Raw genomic sequence first — 14346 nt, 5'->3', positions numbered from 1 at the left:
TCTCTACCTTCCTTCAATCAGCTACAGGAAATACAAGAGCAAGGTGCATCTCTCCTTCAATTTGCCTTCGATCATCACTCATCTTTTCATCTATTCCCAGAGAAAGTCTGCATGTTTATTTGTACGTTCAGCAACTGTCACAGCTTCATTTCTTTTTTTCATTCTCTGCATTTCAATCCCTAGCTGAGGAAATGCTATTTACACACACGTTTGATGTGTTACACTTGAGCCAGCCAGCTTGACAGCCGCTCACAATCATTAAATACATCTCCACCTCCACTCCCCACGATGATACCAGACGGTGTTATTTGCCTCCAAAGCTTTCTTCAGTGACCACACCAACTGATGTGTTTTCTTGTTACCTCCCATACAGAAGATGGATATTAGTGTGAGATAGATGCAACTGTTCTCCTGTACAGATGTAAAGTGCTCGTCTTCCTTCATTGAAAGATTCCCAGGGCTGTCTGTGCTCCTGGTGGATGCTAATCACTGAATTTTTATTTATTCATGTAATATTGCCTTGAGTTTCCCTGAATAGAAAAGTATTATTGTAGTGAGTGTCCTTGTTTAAAAAGGAAAAAAAAGATTTCTAGACCATCTGTGTACACGAGTTACATCCAGCTTTGGCTGTACAGTAACAATAAACAGAATAACAGACACTCTCAATGTGAATTTTCCCCACACCTAATTAGTTAAATCAGACTACTTTGTGAATAACATAAGTGTAAGATTTAAGTTATTATTTCCCTTTCCTTTAAGATAATTGTAGAGTGATTGCAGGTCCATGATTCAACTTTATTGTCATTGTGCATGTCACTGGTACAAAGCAACGAAATGCAGACATCATCTAACCACAAGTGATTAAGCAGTAATTAAATAGAATATGAAACATTATTATACAAGTGCAAGGTATGAATGATATAATTATATGTATATATGAATATCTATTGCTACGGGAAAATACAGCCTATGAACAGGTTATGACAATGGCAGTACGGTATGAATAACTATACAATATGTACAATAGTGTAAATGTGATTATTGTGGGGATTATACAGTATACATACTGTACTGTACATGTACAGTAGGAATGTCTATGTCTAGGGAATGATTTACAGTAGTGCAATGGTTTGCTTAGATGAAAGGTGCGGTTAATAGTGCAGTGGTGTCAAAGTCCATCATCAGAATCAGAATCAGAAGGAGCTGTAGTGTTTAAGTAGTGTTTTACACATACGAGGAAGATGATGGCAGTGAAATTGTAGCTAGTGCAGTCCAGGGGAGGATGGAGAGTTTGAATGAATTTAGAGACTGTAACCCAAATGAAAAGACAGTAATGTACACATGCTCATCATCCTAAAATAATGAACGGTGACCTAAATTGTTATCATGAAAATACGTGATAGTTAAAAATATGAACATCATTTATTATTACTCAAGATGGCAAGATAACTAAGTTGTGTTCTTAGTGTTCTTACATCCCAGTCCCCTTATTTTTATATAATTACACATTTGTATTGCCAAATACATTTGTACATCTGTGCTTCACAACAGTTGACTTTCATTTTGTTACTGGTGTAACACCAGGAGATTGACCTGTTAACCTCCCAGCGATCCCAGAATGCAACATGCTGTTTACATGTGATGTCACAACACGGTCAAATTGCTAAAGACTAAAAATGAAGAAGACTGAAGTGGTGGGCGGATGTAGACACCAAAGATCAGGGTTCTCTCTTAATTAAGGTTCAGGCAACCTGTTCTCACACCCCGACTCGTCATATATGGACGCATGATCAAGACCCATCGGCGTCAGTTTGTAATGCACTGTGGATCCCTATAGCGTCATAGTTTAACGCACTGGGGGAATATATGATATTTAAAATAAAATGACATGGTTGGGTTGGATGGAGGGCCAGAGTCCCAACTTTGAACCAGGAGACTGGGGTTGAAACAAAAAGTCAATATTACATATTTTTATTAAAGTTACGCGAGTTATGTAAATTGTGTAAGTTACGCAAGTAACATCAGTTAACTTACATGTTAACTGATGTATGTAGTTCAACCCAAACCGTGATCTTTTCCTAACCAAGTACTTTTTGTGCGTAAATCTAACCAAATCGCAACATTTCACAAAAAAAAAAGCCAACGCTTTATTTTGAAAGTCTAACCGGACGTTGCATATCTTTTTCCTTTTGTTGCTAAGCATTGCTAACTTGACCGAAGAGCCTTAAATATCTATAATTGACACTAAAGGGGTACCCAGAGCGTTAGAAAGCAACACCAAAGGGCCTTGACCAAGTGTCAATATGTGATGAGTCAGAAGTAGGAATGTGTCTGTTCAGGAAAGACTAGTTTCAGTTAAATGTTGATTAACCACCACATGCCGCTTGCTTCAAGTCATCGCAGACCTTTTCTGAATTAAACCAGGACCATGATCTTTCCCTAAGTGTCTATACATAACCATAAAAAGTTAAATAATGCTTTAGTGGTTATGAACAGATTTTACATTGCAAAAGCAAATATTGTAGAGAACTGAACAGATTTTGAAAATAATCTAATTGGGATTTTTTTTTTACCAATATTGCGATTACGATTTAATATGCGATTCATTTTTAAGCTCTTTACCTTCTGTATTATTCAAAACAGACAAGCAGTAAACCAGTGTATAGTATGACCAACACAATATTAGATAGATTAAACATAAACTGTTCTTTCTTGTGGGTCAGACCTGTGTTATGATGAAATTATTGAATTATTATTATGAGCAATGGTGGAGAAGAAGTAATAATATTAGAAAGATCATTTGAGAGGCAAGTCATGGCACCAAATAATATGATATAATATCATCAGGTCGGCCTGCCGACAGACCACAAGAAAAACTAAGTTCACCACAGTGTCTTATACAGTAAGCACACAATACAAACCCCACAGTTCAAGCACCAATTAATGAATCCTTATCCCAGTTCAGATCTCCTAGGAGTCCATCTTTCTGTATCCCTGCAAGTAAGCAAACAAAAAATACTAGTTCAATTCAAAAATTGGCCAACGAAAATAAAACTAAATGACGCCTCTCATGTTTAATAGACAAGTAATTCTCTGACAATACCGGAGTTCCCCACGCAGCCTGCGATGCTTATAAGCGGCGCACTGGCTGTAACCAGACTGTAACTCAGGACAGACCGGGCCTCTTTCGAACTGGTGGCTGTTTGTGTGACACAAGTGCCGAGTACCACAATACGCTTACCTTACTACACTTGTGTTTCTGTTTTTTCCTGTCAGCGGATAGCCCAACACTCACCACCACCAAGTTACCGGTGGGTGGCGGGTGCTACTTTCATTCCCTGTTTGACACAAAAGTTTATGTAGTGCCACCTTCTGTCAAGCTTAAGGCCGTTGTACAACAAGATGGCAAGGTACAGCGTAACGTGTAGACGAAGCAACAACTTCGTCAGACTGCTTTCCCCCTGGGTGTCATGTAGTGTCGAGACCGAGACAAGACTAAGACTTTCAGGGGCTGAGACCAAGTCAAGACCAAGAACAGTTCCCCACATTACATGACACACAATAAAATGTGAAACGAGATCATAGGTACTTCTCAAAGTGATCTGGAAGATCCACATTCCTATTCCTAAGACATCCACATACAAACACCAAGAGCTGAAATCTACGTAAGCGTCTTTATTCAACATTTCTTTTCCATGCTTACCATCACAGGAAGGAGGGACAGTCATTAACGGGAACAATACGTTTAATTAGTGTTATTGGTTGCTTTCAAAGCAAAACATTTCCATCAAAGTTAGGATGTAAACAAATAAATCAGACAATGCAAAAGCAATTTATTCCCAAAGTTATCGTCTTGACTGGTCTTGAAATAAAATCCTGAGACCAAGACAAGACTAAGTACAAATGTGGTCGAGTCGAGACCATCAAAAAGTGGTCTTAAGAGTACTACAAGACTAGTAAGTTACAAGAGTGTAATCGCAGCCTTTGTTTTATTACATCGCGATAATATCGCAAATGCAATTAATCGTTCAGACCTACTTTTTACTGATACATTCAGTATCAATATTTTGCAACTTGCTCGACACATTAATTAACAAGCCTTTTAAAACATGTTTGCAGGTTGGTTGTCAAAAACAAATCTGTAATCATTGCTGCTCTCAACCTCTGTAATAAACACACATGAACCAAGATAATAATAATTGCTATAAACAAGGCAATTCCTCTTTCCTCTCTGCACAGAAACACTTAAACAGTTTTGTACATCATCATATGAGCATTTACTTTAGCGGACAAGGACGGGTGGGACCATTCGCTCTCTGGTAACAGGGAGTTGAGTGGGTTGACCTTCCTGCCTCCATTCTGATTACCTTTCATTCTTGAAGTGGAAGCTGATCTAATCAGAATCTAGCCCATGCAGCACCACGGTCTAATTCTCTTTTCATACCTTTCTCACATTACGAGTCTGTCTCACCATGCAACTCTTCAAACCTGTTTTAAGCTCACTCTCTGGGGCTGCTTTCCCTTACCTTTTTATACATCGCCCATTAATTTTGAATGAAGCAGAAGTCTCTGAAGATGGTTGGAGGAGCAGTGATGGTATAGGGCCACGGGTAGGGTGGTACATTGGGGATTGTGCACCTCCTTGAAAAGGAAATAGAGAGAAGGTCGTGTTGTGCTGCATATCCAAGTGTTCTCCTTGCAAACCAGAGATGAGTCACAAAGAGCTATGTGATAAACCCATTCTAATTCCTGAGGAAGTAATGCAATTATACCTTGCTCCACTTTGTGGAGATTTAAGTAAAATGCCAAAGCTGTATTTTTACTGCATTGAATATTTAATGAAATCACTCATGTTATGTGGACAGTATGTGACAGAGAAGTTACAGATTCAACCTTGAACCTCACAGCGAGGACCGAAATCACATTTCCACTTTTCTGTGGATTCTCTGCTGCGTTTGGGACTGGTGCCATGACACACTTCACTGTACAGTATGGGTGCATGGCTGACAGAAAATGATTAATGAAAGGGTTTATTTAAGACTTTTTGTAATTACGGAGAGAATAGGGGTAGAGAAACTAAATCCACTGAGGGAATAACCCTCGCAGTAAGACATCTGTGATGAATTGAGAACTGAGCCTCCGACACGTGTACCATAGAGAAATGATATAAAATTTAATGATGTTTGACCTAGTATTTGAGAACTTTCTGTATAATAAGAACAGCTATGGAAACATGATAACCATAGTGATTATATGAAAATAAAAGAACACCCAAGTGGGAGTATTTGGTAATACATTAGTCATTTTCATTTTATATTGATAAAATGTATTAAACCGCAGTGCCTCCCGTTGTTGAAACAGCCATGACTATGAAATGAATTTCAGAACTGTCAAATTGTAACAGCATACTTTAGTTTAAGATTCAGAAATGTATTTGAATAAAGCTAGCCTTTTAGAGAAGTTGAAACCCATTTGGTCTTTTACACGAATCACCTCCTAAAACTGACAGGTGGGATCCATCCACAGATCCACCCCTCAGTAATGTTCTCTATCTGATGTGATATTTTGTAAGATACATTTTAAACTGTCTTCCATAATCTGTCTGCCTCAGTGTCAAAATAATGTAACTCTGTGATACTGTGGTGGGGAAAGATTCCCCATGTGCAGGTTAATGTGTGGTGGTGGTGAATGCAGCCTTGACTTAACTCCTCCCCTGGCCAACCTCCTGATTAGGCTTAGGCTATATAAGACACCTGTGTTTGCTTGCATGCTGATCCCTGATCTGTCCCTGCTGTGCGTGTGGTTGGTGTTTGTGGCCCAAGTATGTGAGAGGGATAGTTTCATGCACATTTATTTCTCCTTAACAGTTGATTATGTTGCTTGCCTGTTCTTTTAGGAACCTCCTTTTCTCCTGACCTGTGACCAGTGATTGTTGTATGTTCATGAGCCATCTCAGAGGTGGTGAGTAGATGCATGGTTTTAAATGTATCTTTAATGCAATAAGGTTCAGCCTGGCTAATTGTTTCCCTTGCTTTTCCAGCTTCCTCCTTGTTTTAGACCACTGCTGTTTTGCCTAGTTTAATGTTTGGTTTAGTTCCACCTTTTTCCTTTTGTCTTGTATGTTATTTGTATTACTTTAGTTTAGATGTGATTTGTTGTATATTCTTGTGGGTTTTAGGCAATATAGGCTGCCCTTGTTCAGCCAACTGGGTTACTTGGTTATTTTAGGTTACTTGGTTACTAAAGTAAATTTTTTTTTTTTCTTTTGTATTCAGTTTGTTTTGAGCAGGGTGTCATCTTGTTGGGAGGCTTGGCACCCATGGCAGGATCCCTTAACTCTTCTGCATGTGAGTAATTGCATGGGGGTACTATATAGACTGCACCATTTTTTGAGGTTTTAGTGCTGCACTGGTTCACATTTCCTTTTCAGTAGTTCTAGTCCCAGATAGTGGTGGGTTTTTTTTTCGTTTTTTTTTTTTGCTTAGTATATACACTATTTTTAATGAATCACATCTCTGCCTCATAAGTAATGTTCCTGTGTGCCTTTCTCTTTATTCTCCAACTAATCAAGGTTTAAATGGTGTTTCCTGGGGTGCAATTCCCTAGGTGGTGTAGTTTGGTTTTAATTCAGTTGCCCCTTCCTGGTCCACTGTACTGTAATACCAATTTTTTGGTAACTAATTCTTAAAAACAAAGGAAACATTCACAAGGGTCAGTGAGTAATTTAAAGGGGCCCTGTGTGGCTTTGAGCAGAAATTGTAATGAGTTACTAGTATTACTCAAAAGCAACAATATTACTGGGTGCTAAAAGTAACTAGTTGTGTTACTCATTACATTATTGTATTACTTTCAATACCCCCACAAAGAAGTCTCTCTCAACTTTAGATGTGATTTGTTTAGTTGTATATTCTTTCATAACAGCAGCAAGATGATAGAAAAACTTTGTCTCAATGTTACCAGCTCAATAAAACAAGTCAATTCTGACTTTTAAACTACTGTTTTTCTGCACATGCAATAGGAAGAGCTGAATTCAGTGTTTTTACAAAACCTTAAATGTTGCTTAAAACCACACTCTCCTGATGAGTTTCTTTAAGTTTCACACTCTGCTGCTTCAGCAGACGGTTCAATAAATTAAATGTAGAATTACTGGGAAAAGTAGTAAAATTACATTAACATGCCTGACTCTGGTTTTGAGTGGCCTCTATTGGTGAGGTTTCAGATTGCACCTATCTTTCCAAGCGTGTGCCTGTATGCATGCTCGAAGTCATGAGCAAGCATTCTGGGGCAGCAATGTCAGCGTACAGTAGCTAAATTTATTGAATGATGTGTTAAGTGGTTAGTGAGCAAGACTAAATATTACAAATGAGATTACTGAAGAAAAATACTACAATATTTAGAATGCCTGAAAATGACTGTTCTCTTTTTTTTTTTTTTTAACCTTTGGCTCCATTCATTTTATCACACACATATGTTCAGCTACATACTATCACCATCAATTCTTCACTGTTCTGAACTGTCTTCAACTGCATTGTTACCCTGCACCTCTATTTTGTTACTGTGTATTATATGGCGACTGAAACGGCGAAGAAGCTGTATACCTGAGCAAAAGTATAAAGGCAATAAATGTGAATTGACTGTTAAGAAAATGATGCCAGATCAGCCAACTAAAACACAGAATATACTTTGTATATATAATTTTTGTTGGCAGTAATGTTAGCTTACCTGTCCATAAGATGAAATCCAATTCAGGGTTGGTTTTGATCTTCTGTTGACCTGTTTTTGCCCGGAGTACATCTGATTCTCGTTTGGCCTGCAAAGGTTCAGCACATAACTTTTTAGTTACTTTTACCCTTATGTGGAGTTTATCTTGGACTCTGTATTGTGCTGGGAGCTGATTGTTGTGGTTTTTTTTAGACACTCATTTTGTTAGCTGCACTGTTGTAAGTAGGGTACAGAATCACTTGGCAAGTCACTAAGAAGAGTATAAACATCACAGCCTACATAAATGGCTCAGATAGAAAGCTATATACATGTTATAGGCAACTGAGAAAGTCAGTAAATGGTTCATTTTTATTTTGTCCACTTTGTTCTCGCATTTGAGAAACTTGCAAGCATGAAATGCACACCGAATAGAAAGCTAACCGCAGCAGATTTATTTTTGAGTTGCTACAACGGGTCCTGTTTGGCAAGTCCAAAGCTAGCAGGACCCATTGAGCAACATTCATGGGAATTTTTTTTATGGTTTTACAATAGGTCTTACAGCAATTTGTGAACAAGACAAATCAAATCACTGACAGGATGCAACCCTGAGACCCAGTCGGAGAATCATTGACTCAAAGTCTCAGGTGAAATGAATACCTGTTGTAAGTGTTCAGTAAAGTAGTAAAAACATGTTCATATTTTACAACAGACTATGTACAAGGAAGTGGGGCTGAATAAAATTAAAGCCAATAAAGAGGCAAGGTTTAGCTCACCTGGCACACACTACATACAAGTTCTTACTGGTTTGAATCTAACCAGCAGCCCCCATTGGAGTTTTTGGAGCCATTTCACAACGTCGGACTTGCTTTATCATTTTCACATTCAGCCTGCAGTGCACATGGACACAAACACAATGTACTGCCAACTCATTTTGTTTATTTTTACTTCTAATTTAAGCTACCTTTCACAGCATTGTACTGTTCACAGATGATTACTTGTCTTGATTGTAGTTATTCTACTCTGGAAATGTGATGTTTACTCCTTAAGGGGAGCCACACAATAGGCCTCCTCTGCTATGCCTTCTGGCTCAGCTTGCACATCTGTTGTTGGTGTATGATTCTGTGTGTTTTGCTCTTGATACTTTTCATCATTTCCTCCAGGGGTGCTTAAAACCTAAACAGTTCAAAAGGAAATATAGCTGCCCCATGTTGTCTTTGCTTCACCTATTTAATTTTGCACTTATACACATCTTTATACAAATCGGCCTAGGTCTTTGGGTATCTTTCTAAAGCTTTACCTGTGCCCCTAGGTGGCTCATCAAAAGTCCTGAGACACAACCCATATCTTTAATCAATGGGTTTTCATCATCTCTTCACTTGTTTGTGCAAATACACTGAAATCAAATCAGCAATTAATTGTGAAGATTGCTTCCAGTGCAAACAAGTCCTTAAAAAGCTAACATGTTGAAGTATGCAGCAAAACAGGTGACAGACTGATCTTCTAAGCTTGGCTGATTTTAAATCCATTCCATTAAGATTTCAAATCCAAATGCAATGCGTTAAATTATTTACCAAACTAAGTGAATACTGGAAGATTAAAAAAGTAGAATTGCAGAATAGCAACACTACCATGTTAGCAGAATGCTCAAAATAATCAATTGGCTATGCAGTTTAACACACTTTGGAAAAAAAACAAAGCTAATGGAAGTGGACTCTTATTTTATGTTTATCCAATACAATATATCATTCTATTTAGCTGGGTGACATGCACATATATCTTTTGGCAAACAGTTGGATTTTTTTCCTTGGTACCTAGACCCTCTTCTGCTAATTGATTAGCACCCTGCCTGCAAATGGATCATGTATAAAGATGTCTGCTGCCCGGTTTGACACACTTCATTACTCAGTAGTAGTTCTACAGTACAATATGCTGAGTAAGAGCAGTTGACTGTGCAGCTCAAGAGCATAAAACATCCAGTGAATTAGAAAGGACTGTCACATATGCCATGGTTACTGACTACCGTCGTTGCTTGTGTGTGGGTGATGAAGTGGATGATCTTGTCGTTACTACAAAAACTTTACAATATTGAACACTTTGGGTCTTATCTTGGATCTTATCATGTCAACAACTTGAGGAAAACCCACAATCAGGTGAATCCATGCAAAGCTTGATACAGGTGACTAGAAGGTTTTACTAGTGGGCTGCTTGTAGTTCAATGCCATTCATCCCCAGACATCATCTGATGAGTCTCTGCTGTGCAGCCTTGCTAAGTTAAACAGTGGCCATCCATCATGATGACAGCTCGTTTGTTTCACTTGAGTGAATTAACGTTAATTCCATCCGTCCACTGGTAGACTGATAAACAAGGGTTTAAATGCTTCTTTCAATCCAGTTTGTGTAAAGATTTCGAATTCATGTAAAAATTAGGTACTCCTATATACTTTATAGGAGTGTCTATAAGAGCATCATCCTAACATTTACTTGTAAAAATCAATTGACCATGTGTTTACTTTCTATGCTGAGACAGATGAAAATGAAAACAATCAATCAAAGCTCAGATGTGGAAAGGGAAGATATACAGGACAAGACCAAAACAGAGAGGGGGAGAGGAAAAGCAGGTACTGCCCACTGTGCCCAGGATAGATTTAGCATTATGTCCCTGGGCTGTTCAATATAAACTGACCTGATTCAATTCAAACTGGAATTGCCACAGAGGTGTGTGTGTGTGTGTGTGTGTGTGTGTGTGTGTGTGTGTATGTGTATGTTTTGTGGTAATTACAGAGGAACTTCAAGGCTCAATTTAACAACTAGACAAAAAACTAGCATAATTAATGTCCTAATTGTATAAATATATTATACAACACATTTTTCTCATGTTTATGTAGTCATTGAGATGCATTTCTATCACTTTTACAAAATAACTGTAATACACTGTGAGCACAAGTGAGCAGTGACTGAGATGGAGACAGGCAGTGAAAACAGAGTGAGAGAACAAAGAGTAGATGGTGTCTACTTGGGAGGCCATGGCCCCAAACAATCTTTTTTTGAAAAAGGGGGAAAAAATACAGTTTAAATCTGGGCATGAAGCTACCCTGGGACTGGAACTGTTAAAGGCTTGTTTTTCGACTTGAGATTCATCAAGTTGTTCTATGGAGTCCTGTTCTACATGTCATAGTTATAATGCTGTCAGCAGACATTCTACAGAGATTCATTTTGGAGAATTCATATGGAGAAAAGGACACGTTTTTGGAAACAAAATATATATATTTGCTTTTGACTGTGCAGTGTGACATGATGGTTGAACTAGTTGAATTCTTCACACAGCAGCCAGCATTGCATGATGGTTCAAGTTATAGGATGACGCAACCTTGTTTTTATTTTTCAACTGTTTTAATGGTTAGATATCTGCACCTTTCTGACTCAAATGAATTCTAAAGCTTCAAATCCCCAACTTACTCAGTCTTCCCTGCAGCTACTGTTGTTCTGAATTTTTGTAGCTATTTCAGCGTGTTATGTTTACTTCCACATCCCACAGTCATGGAATGCAAATAAATTAGCAATATGCACCAGAGTAAATTTATGCAGTGCTAATATTCAACTGTGTTGCTATTTTGGGCTAAGTTCGTCTTCAGTGTTAGTATGGCTCTTCCTTTGAAGACAAACTCGGCACTGTGAAAACAGGTTGTCTTTCTAAGATGTGACATACAGGTTTAAAAGAAGTTTCTTAAAGATGGTATATTAGATTCTGTATGTCAGTTTGAATATTTTATTAATTTCAACTTAATTTATATAGTGCCAGTTCATTACAGAAGTTATCTCATTTCATTTTGATTATTTAGAAGGGACAAGTCCACTCCAGTGATTGCGTCCAGTACTGGACTGTGCATCTGAACTCGCACAACTACTGTGCTGTTACATTTCAGTGGTCTGTGCCAACTCAGAGAAATATTAACACACTTTCATTACAGTGAACTCAAAAGTGAGTGTGTGTGTGTGGGTGTGTGTGGGTGTGTGTGGGTGGCATGCACAAAATCAATCCTTTTAAATTTTAGGTAAAGCTGAAATAAAATTTGAATCCAGGATGTAACAAATTAAAAGTCCCTCCCCTGCCCATGAGTGTCGCTTTAAAATGAGTGTTCACAGACAAGATGCCTTAACGTTATTGTTTACTACTCAATGGATTGTGGCACTGTGTTAACCGTGTTCTGTGTTTGTTTGCTTCCAACAGATCTGTAACATATTATGGTGATTTATCTACCTTGTACGATATGAAATACCATAAGACAAAAGCATTGAGACTGCTTTGGGTTTCTTGCAGCATACATATACAGTAGTGATGTACCGGGGGTAGTGATTGTCCAGTGTATGAGACACATGCCTTTGGTGTGGAGACCCGTGTTCAATTCCGGCGCCATCTTTAAACATGGTTATAGAGCAGTGTTCCCCAACCCTCTCCTTGGGCAGGCTACCCCTTGTCCTGCATGTTTTAGATCTCTCCCTGCTCCCACACAGATTTTTGATTTAAGCAGCTTCAGCAGCTCATAATGCGTTGATCATTTGAATCAGCTGTTTGGGAGCAGGGAGAGATCTAAATGCAGGACAAGGGGTACTCCAGAGGGTTGGGAAACACTGGTAGAGACCTCCCCTCACCCCCACCCTCCCTACTTAACATTAGATACCCAGTAGAGACCTGCGCGGGACTGTTTTCATGATCCCGCTCTCGGGTGTTACTCTACCGCCCATTCCCTCAACATGTGTATGCACTCCCGCCCACACCCGCAAACAATAAAGTAAAAAAAAAAAAGGACACGAATGTTTGGGCTACGCTAAACGCCCGTGTGACGGAAACCAGCAAGGCTGTGCAGTGAGTAAACCTCAATAAATATCGATAAATTTGTTCCAAATTAATAACTTACTGAAAGTCTTAAAATAGTCTAGAGCTTTTCTGCTTGTGTTTTGGGATCAGACTCAAACATGTAGGCTACAGTTGAGCCTAAGCCATGGTTACCGACTGCAGTTTTTGATCACACTACCTTGCTTGTCAGGACCCGCCCTACTCTGCTTCTGATTGGCTAGTAGTCCTTAACTAGGTACTGCGCATGTGCAACTCCCAAACAAAGATCTTGCAAAGTGAGATGCATCACTCTATAGTGAAATCGGAGTGTTTACACACAGGGTAAAAAGAGGAGTTGCAGCAATGTACAACATGACAAAAATATGGTGGTGGGGTTTTTTTGTTTTTTATTAAACCATGTAAACGTGTTCTACCAAAAACCCTAAATAAAATTTATGAACCTGAAAATGAGCATATGACCTCATATTTCAAAATCGGTTCATATTTCTTTCTGTAAAGAAATGATTAACAACTCTGTATCACAACTGCACTGTAGGTGTTTTACCAAACACGTGATTGGAAGAAATGTTTTGGTATAAGATATCCATCTAGACCAACATTAAAATAAAGATGGCTGCAGTTTAGGCATTTGAAGCAGTTTTTCATGATTTGTCTTTATTCATACTTAACAGGAAACAGTACTGCAGCTCAGAGCCGGCCCGGAAAACTTGTACCTGCTTCCAGGTCCTTTTTTTCATATCACCTCCATCAAGGTTCTGTTAAGAATCGTGACTATTCACTGCATCATCATTGCGCGGCCAGACAGAGGCCATCGACAAAGGTTTATATTTTAGTTTTAATAGTTTAATGTAATTTCATCACTAAATCCACTTCTGACATGTTTTGAGTTGATAAATCAGCAGTGTAGATTTCGAATATTGACCGTTTCACAAAAGGTGATGGTGGAACAAAAATATGCTTGAAAGTTTTCGGAGATGAGGAGCCCCGCAAGTGGCAGCGGGGGAAGCCTGCGCCAACCCGCGGGAGGGACTCCGGAGGCCGGCCAGCCGCCCGCTCACAGAGCCCTCTGCTCCCACCGTCACACAGACTGCTGCAGCAACAACGGCAGAGGAAAACACAGCTGGAAGGTTTTCATCTGTCTTTACATTCTGAGTAAGGTGTTTTTTTGTTTTGTTTTTTTTATTTAACCTTTATTTAACCAGGAAGTCCCATTGAGATTCAGAATCTCTTTTACACGACAGACCTGGCCAAGGTAGCAGCCAAATCGCAACAAATGCATACATAATAAACACCAAGTTACATTTTCGTGATAAAAGAAGTACAAAATGTTAAACACAATGAGACTCTCAAGAAAAACAAGAATGTGATGTCTCCATCACAACATTCTTTACAACAGTTTTAAATTCATTAATGCACATAAGGGTTTCTAACTTTAGCTCTTTCTGTAGATTATTCCACCCCCAAGGTGCTGAATAAGAGAAAGCAGTTCTTCCCAATTCGGTTGCAACTCGTGGCACGTTAAAAAGCAACCACTTTGAGGAGCGTAGCTGATAGGTACCAGAGCAGACAGAGAGGAGGTTACAGAGGTACAGTGGAAGTTTGCCAAGTATAGCTTTATAACATTAACATGACACTGAAACGTTTTAAATAAAGAGAAAAGCTGTGTGGATCGCTGGGGTGTGTGTCGCATTGAATATTACGTCACGGCAGTTATGTGTGGCGTCGCTATGATGACCAGCTACATTGAGGGCTACTATCTCTGGGTACTATCTGCATTGGAAAACCAGAGC

General features: G+C 38.9%; 1 long non-coding RNA gene across 1 annotated transcript; it reads left to right on the top strand.

Annotated features, from left to right (window-relative positions):
- The first annotated feature begins 5829 nt into the window (after window positions 1-5829).
- On the top strand, window positions 5830-6992 carry LOC119903583. The gene is made up of 2 exons (XR_005444542.1): window positions 5830-5961; window positions 6276-6992. It is a non-coding gene; the product is annotated as an uncharacterized LOC119903583 (long non-coding RNA).
- Window positions 6993-14346: the final 7354 nt, after the last annotated feature.

This window comes from Micropterus salmoides, unplaced genomic scaffold (assembly GCF_014851395.1).
Source record: "Micropterus salmoides isolate LMB-PRFRI ecotype aquatic unplaced genomic scaffold, ASM1485139v1 Ms_hic_scaffold_15, whole genome shotgun sequence".
NCBI lineage: Eukaryota > Metazoa > Chordata > Actinopteri > Centrarchiformes > Centrarchidae > Micropterus > Micropterus salmoides.
The sequence above is the reverse complement of the archived record's forward strand: the minus strand, read 5'-3'. Positions and strand labels throughout refer to the sequence as shown.